The sequence below is a fragment of the Pristiophorus japonicus genome, unplaced genomic scaffold (genome assembly GCF_044704955.1).
Source record: "Pristiophorus japonicus isolate sPriJap1 unplaced genomic scaffold, sPriJap1.hap1 HAP1_SCAFFOLD_81, whole genome shotgun sequence".
In the NCBI taxonomy this organism is placed as follows: Eukaryota; Metazoa; Chordata; class Chondrichthyes; family Pristiophoridae; genus Pristiophorus; species Pristiophorus japonicus.
The window spans coordinates 2,094,724-2,101,360 of record NW_027254729.1 but is presented as its reverse complement, the minus strand read 5'-3'; positions in this window follow the sequence as shown (position 1 = coordinate 2,101,360).

Sequence of the window (6,637 nt, the reverse complement as noted above, 5' to 3'; positions counted from 1 at the left end):
AGAAAGTTGTTGAGGCCAATTCACTAATTATATTCAAAAATGAGTTAGATGAGGTCCTTACTACTAGGGGGATCAAGGGGAATGGCGAGAAAGCAGGAATGGGGTACTGAAGTTGAATGTTCAGCCATGAACTCATTGAATGGCGGTGCAGGCTAGAAGGGCCGAATGGCCTACTCCTGCACCTATTTTCTATGTTTCTATGTAAAAGAACGCGTCCATTCACCTTCCCTTAAATTCAATGCAAGGACTATGGCTGGTTATATTCATCTTTCTCCACTCACTTATGATTCCACTGGCCTCATTAGTTATTGTTTAACGCCAAGATGATAACGATTCAAATGTGCTTCCGGGGCTCAGAGCATACAGCAGACTATAAACTATTCATTAAATAAATCTCCCAGTGACAATGTCGAGGAAACAATCTTCTTTCAATCACATAACAAGAGGAATAAACTGAATATAATCGATTGCTGTGTAATGAGCACAATGTTTACAGTTAAATATCGTTTACATAATAAAATAGGGATACGGTCATTTACAAGGAACAGTGACAGAATCTGGGATTTAAACGTTAGAATCCGCAATACAAATGAAATGGTTACAAGATTAATATTTGGAAATGTAGACTTACCAGGAACACCAGTAAAAGCGAGGGCAGAAAAATAAATTTTCTGTGTACGTTTAATTATCCTCCATACCGTATATTCAACTGACTGACTCCGATCCATTCGTTCTACATCTGCAGAACGCTGCTTCGGTTTGATCAGCAGACCAAACTCCGAGAGACAATTTGGGTTGACACATTGAGCGAATGCCCTTAAGTAAGGTGGGAGAAATCTCCACTGATATAATTAGGGAGACGGAGAATGATATTAGTTACAGCGATAAACAAACAGATTCCTTTCATCACTTTTTAAATAACATTTTGCAATATCGCATTTACATAAGTCAGATATTGAACAGATAGAAAGTGAATCTCCGCAAAGGTCACGGAAGAACAGACTATGTGAAATCTTCAGCCCGACAGCACTGCGTGATCGAGAACAGGTTTGGTTCAGGTTTATGATTAATTCTCTGGTTCCGTTATTTCAGAAAGTTTCTCTCCAATTCTCAGTATGCACTTTAAATTCAGCCACTGAAACCAAATTAAGTGGGTGAACCCCCGGTAATATATTTATATCCTTTCCACAGCCCTTAAAATGCTGACACCCTCCGAGAAACGACAACGAAAGTGTTGTCATGCCGATGAATCGTTCCCAGAAATGTACAACCATTGACCCGATACAATGTCAGATAGGACCAAGTATCTGCTCTAAATATTGAAACATCCCTGAGAGCTCCCCACCAATGTTGGTGCACATCCAGGAGCCTGTCCGACAAGTGTCCAAGAGCCCCATCCCTGTAAATGGTGATGTAATCATTGTAAACTGAATAAAGATTTACAATTTCAGTAGACTTAATGGATTTAAGGCACAATTCCTGAGAACCCATCCATAAATACAAACTGTTCCACAGAACCACTACAAAGAACTCACTCCCAGGAGTATGTTGCAGTTCTGTTCCGACTTCCAGCGACAGAGTAGAAAAACACACATTACCGGGGATCCTCATCAGACTTAAACACTGAATTGTTACCAGGGACGTCAGTTATGTGGAGAGCTTAGTGGAACTGGGAATGCTCTCTCTCAGCAGAGAAGTTTAAGCAGTGAATTATCAAAGACGGTCACTATCATGAAGGGTGTTGATAGATTAGACAGGGAGAAACTGCTTCCACGAGAAGGAGGGTCGGCAGCAAGATGGTACAGCAGATAACAAGTCCCCAATAAATCCAGGAAGGATATGAGGAGGATTGCTTTTATGCATCGACTTGTGCTGATCTGGAACACAATACCTGAGAAGGTAAGGAAACATATTCAAATAGTAACTTTCAAAAGGATATTGGATATATACTTGAAAACATGATCTGTTTGCCTTTATAGTCTATTCGTCTATTTATAAACCCAAGTAACCGATATACATTTAAGCAACTTCTCAACTTTCTCTGCAATCTTTAAGGATTTGTGGATATGAACACCAAAGTTTCTCTGCTCATCTAGAATTTTCTAAGCCGTGCCATTTATACTATACTGACTTTCCATATTAGTGCTCGCAAAGGGTATCACTTCATACTTCTCCATGTTGAACTCCATCTGCCATGCATCTGACGATTTCAACATCCTGTTTCAATCATCCTAAAACCTATAACTAGCCACATCACTACCGACTACGCCAAGTTTTGTATTACCTATAAAGTTTAGCATTCCGCTCCCTACACCCAATTCGAGGTCATTTTAAAAATTGAAAAGTAATGGTTCCAAAATTGGCATCTGGGGAGCACCACGTAAACCACCTCACAGTCTGAAAAACATCCACGCACCACCATACCTTGGTGGTGATAATGACCCAATTTTGCATGCATACCGCCACTTTCCATTTAATTCCATTGGCTTCCAAATTCTTAATGATTTCTGGTGTGTCACTTTGTCAAATACGTACGCAATGTCCATAGATACAAAATCAGCTACATCACATCAAATAATGGCAAGAAAACCTTCTGCTGATTTCCAATTACCGCCCTGCCTCAGCTGACGAATCATTTTTGTTCATGTTGAACACCATTTGGAAGAAGCACTGAACATAGCATGTGTACAGAATATAATTTGGGTGCGGGACTTCAATGACCATCATCAAGAGTGGCTCAGTAGCACCACTATTGAAAGTGATGGAAGAGTCTTGAAGATCATTCCTGCCAGATTGGCCTTTCACAACACATAAGTGGTAGGCAATGTCAACCTCCAACAATCGAGAGTCTAACCACCTTCCCTTGAAATTCAACAGCATTAACATCGCCGATTCCCTGACTATCAAATCCTTGGCGTTACCATTGATGAGAAACTTAACTTGGCCAGCTACATAAATAATGTGGCAGCAAGTGCACGTAGGAGGCTTGGTATTCTTGGCGAGTGTCACACCTCCTCACTCAGATGTTCTACCATCTACAAGGCACATGACAGAAGTGTAATGGTATACTCTCCATTTGCCAGGATGAGTGCAGCCACAAAACACTCAAGAAGCTCGACACCATTCAAGAAAAAGCAGCCCGCTTGATTGGCAAAGCATCCACCAATTTAAAGATTCACTCCGTCCAACACCAGTGCACCGTGGCAGCAGTGTGTGCCATCCACAAGATGCACTGCAGCAACTCGCCAAAGCTTCGATGAAAGCAACTCCCAAACCAGCAAACTCTACCATCTAGAAGGACAAGGGAAGCAGGCGCATCGGAACATCATCATTTGGAAGTCCTCTTCCGAGCTACACAGCATCGTTACATGGTAATATTTTGCTGTTCCTCCATCGTCATGGAGTCCAAATTCTGGAACTCCCTCCCCAACAGTACTTTTACCACAAGGACAGCAGCAGTTCAAGAAGGCGGTTCACCACCACCTTCACCAGGGTAATTAGGCGATGGCCAACAAATGCTGGGGTATATCAGTGTTACAGTGAGGTGTGTGAGGTATATCAGTTGTACAGCGAGGGGTGTAGTGTATATAAGTGTGTTACAGTGCGGGGTGTGGGGTATATCTGTGTTACAGTGAGGGGTGGGGTATATCTATGTTACAGTGATGGCTGTGGTGTATATTAGTTTTACAGAAAGGGGTGTGGGGTATATCCGTATTTCAGTGAGGGGTGTGAGGTATATCAGAATTACAGTGAGGGGTGTGGGATATAGCAGTGTTACAATGAGGGGTGTAGGGTATATTAGTGTTACAGTGAGGGGTGTTGGGTACATCAGTGTTGCAGTGAAGGGTGTGAGTTATATCAGTGTTATTGTGAGGTGTGTGGGGAAAATCAGTGTTACGATGAGAGGGTGGGAGGTGTATCGGTGTTGCAGTGAGGGGTGTGAGGTATATCAGTGTTACACTGAGGGGTATTGGGTATATCAGTTTTACAATGAGGAGTGTGGTGTATATCAGTGTTACAGTGAGGGGTGTAGGGTATAACAGTGTTACAGTGAGGGGTGTGGGGTATATCGGTGTTACAGTGAAGCGTGTGAGGTATATCAGTGTTACTGTGAGGTGTGTGGGGTATATCAATGTTACAGTGAGGGGTGTGAGGTATATCAGTGTTACAGTGAGGGGTGTGTGGTATATCAGTGTTACTGTGAGGTGTGTGGGGTATATCAATGTTACAGTGAGGGGTGTGAGGGATATCAGTGTTACAGTGATGGGTGTGTGGTATATCAGTGTTACAGTGAGGGGTGTGGGGTGCATCAGTGTTACAGTGAGGGGTGTGGCGTGCATCAGTGTTACAGTGAGGGGTGTGGCGTATATCAGTGTTACAGTGAGAGGTGTGGGGTATATCAGTGTTATAGTGAGGGATGAGGGGTATATCAGTGTTACAGTGAGAGTTATTCGGTATATCAGTGTTACAGTGAGGGGTGAGTGGTATATAAGTCTTACAGTGAGGGGTATGGAGTATATCATTATTACAGTGAGGGGTGTGGGATATATCAGTGTTACAGTGAGGGATGTGGGGTATATCAGTGTTACTGTGAGGTATGTCGGGTATATCAGTGTTTCAGTGAGAGGTGTCTGGTATATAGGTGTTAGAGTGAGGGGTGTGCGGTATATCAGTGTTAAATTGAGGGGTGTGAGGTATATCAGTAATACAGTGAGGGGTGTGGGATATATCACTATTACATTGAGGGGTTTGGGTTATATCAGTGTTAAAGTGAGGGGTGTGGGTAGAATCAGTGTTACAGTGAGGGGTGTGGGGTATATCAGTGTTACAGTGAGGGGTGTGGGGTATATCTGTGTTAAATGAGGGGAGTGGGGTATATCAGTGTTAAAGTGAGGTATGTGGGGTATATCAGTGTTACAGTAAGGGGTGTGAGGTATATCAGTGTTACAGTGAGGAATTAGGGGTATATCAGTGTTACAGTGAGGGTGTGGGGTATATCAGTGTTACAGTGAGGGGTGTGGGGTATATCAGTGTTACAGTGAGGGTGTGGGGTATATCAGTGTTACAGTGAGGGGTGTGGAGTGTATCAGTGTTACAGTGAGGGTTATGATGTATATCAGTGTTACCGTGAGGAATGTAGGGTATATCAGTGTTACAGTGAGGGGTGTGGGGTATATCAGTGTTACAGTGAGGGGTATGGCGTATATCATTGTTAAAGTTAGGAAAGTGGGATATATCAGTGTTACAGTGAGGGTTGTGAGGTACATCAGTTTTACAGTGCGGAATGTGGGGTATATCAGTGTTACAGTGAGGGGTGTGGCGTATTTGAGTGTTAGAGTGATGGGTGTGGGGTATATGTGTTAAAGTGAGGAACGTGGCGTTTATCAGTGTTACAGTGAGCAGTGTGGGGAATATCAGATCTACAGTGGAGGGGTATATCAGTGTTACAATGAGCGGTATATGAGCGCTGCAGCCTGAGGTATGTGGGGTATATCAGTGTTACAGTGAGGGGTTTGTTACAGTGAGAGGTGTGGGGTATATCAGTGTTACAGTGAGGTGTATGAGGTATATCAATTGTACAATGAGGGGTGTATGGTATGTCAGTGTTTCAGTGAGGGGTGTGGGGTATATCGGTGTTAGAGTGAGGGGTGTGGGGTATATAAGAGTTAAAGTGAGCGGTGTGGGAGATATCAGTTTTACAGTGAGGGGTGTGGGGTATATCAGTGTTACAGTGATGGGTGAGGGGTATATCAATTTTACAGTGAGGGGTGTGAGATTTATCTGAGTGTTACACTGCGGGGTGAGAGGGATATCAGCGATACAGTGAGGGGTGGTGGGGTATATTAGTGTTACAGTGAGGAGTGTGTGGTATATCAGTGTTACAGTGAGGGGTGTGGGCTATGTCAGTGTTACAGTGAGGGCTGTGGGGTATATCAGTGTTACAGTGAGCGCTGTGAGGTGCATCAGTGTGTTAGAGTGTCGCGTGTGGGTCTTAGCTGAGTGGTTCACTTTGGGGTGAATGGGATATCAGTGTTACAGGGAGGCGTGGGTGTGATATCAGTGTGTTACAGTGAGTGGTGTGGTATATATCAGTGTTACAGTGAGGGTTTTGGGGTATATCAGTGTTATAGTGAGTGATGTGTGGCATATCAGTGTTACATTGAGGGGTGTGAGGTATATCAGTGTTACAGTGAGGGGTGTGGGGTATATCAGTGTTACAGTAAGGGATGTGGGGTGTATCAGTGCTACAGTGAGGGGTGTGGAGTATATCAGTGTTACAGTGAGGGTTGGTGGGTATATCATTGTTACAATCAGGGGTGTGGGGTATAACAGTGTTAAGGTGAGGGGTGTGGGGTGTATCAGTGTTACAGTGAGGTCTGTGTGCTATATCAGTGTTGAAGTGAGGTGTGTGCGGTATATCAGTGTTACAGTGAGGGGTGTGGGATATATCAGTGTTAAAGTGAGGAACGTGGGGTGTAACAGTGTTACATTAAGGGGTGTGAGGTATATCAGTGTTACAGTGAGGAATTAGGGGTATATCCGTGTTACAGAGAGGTGTGTGGGGTATATCAGTTTTACAGTGAGAGGTGTGGGGTATATCAGTGTTACAGTGAGTGTTATGATGTATATCAGTGTT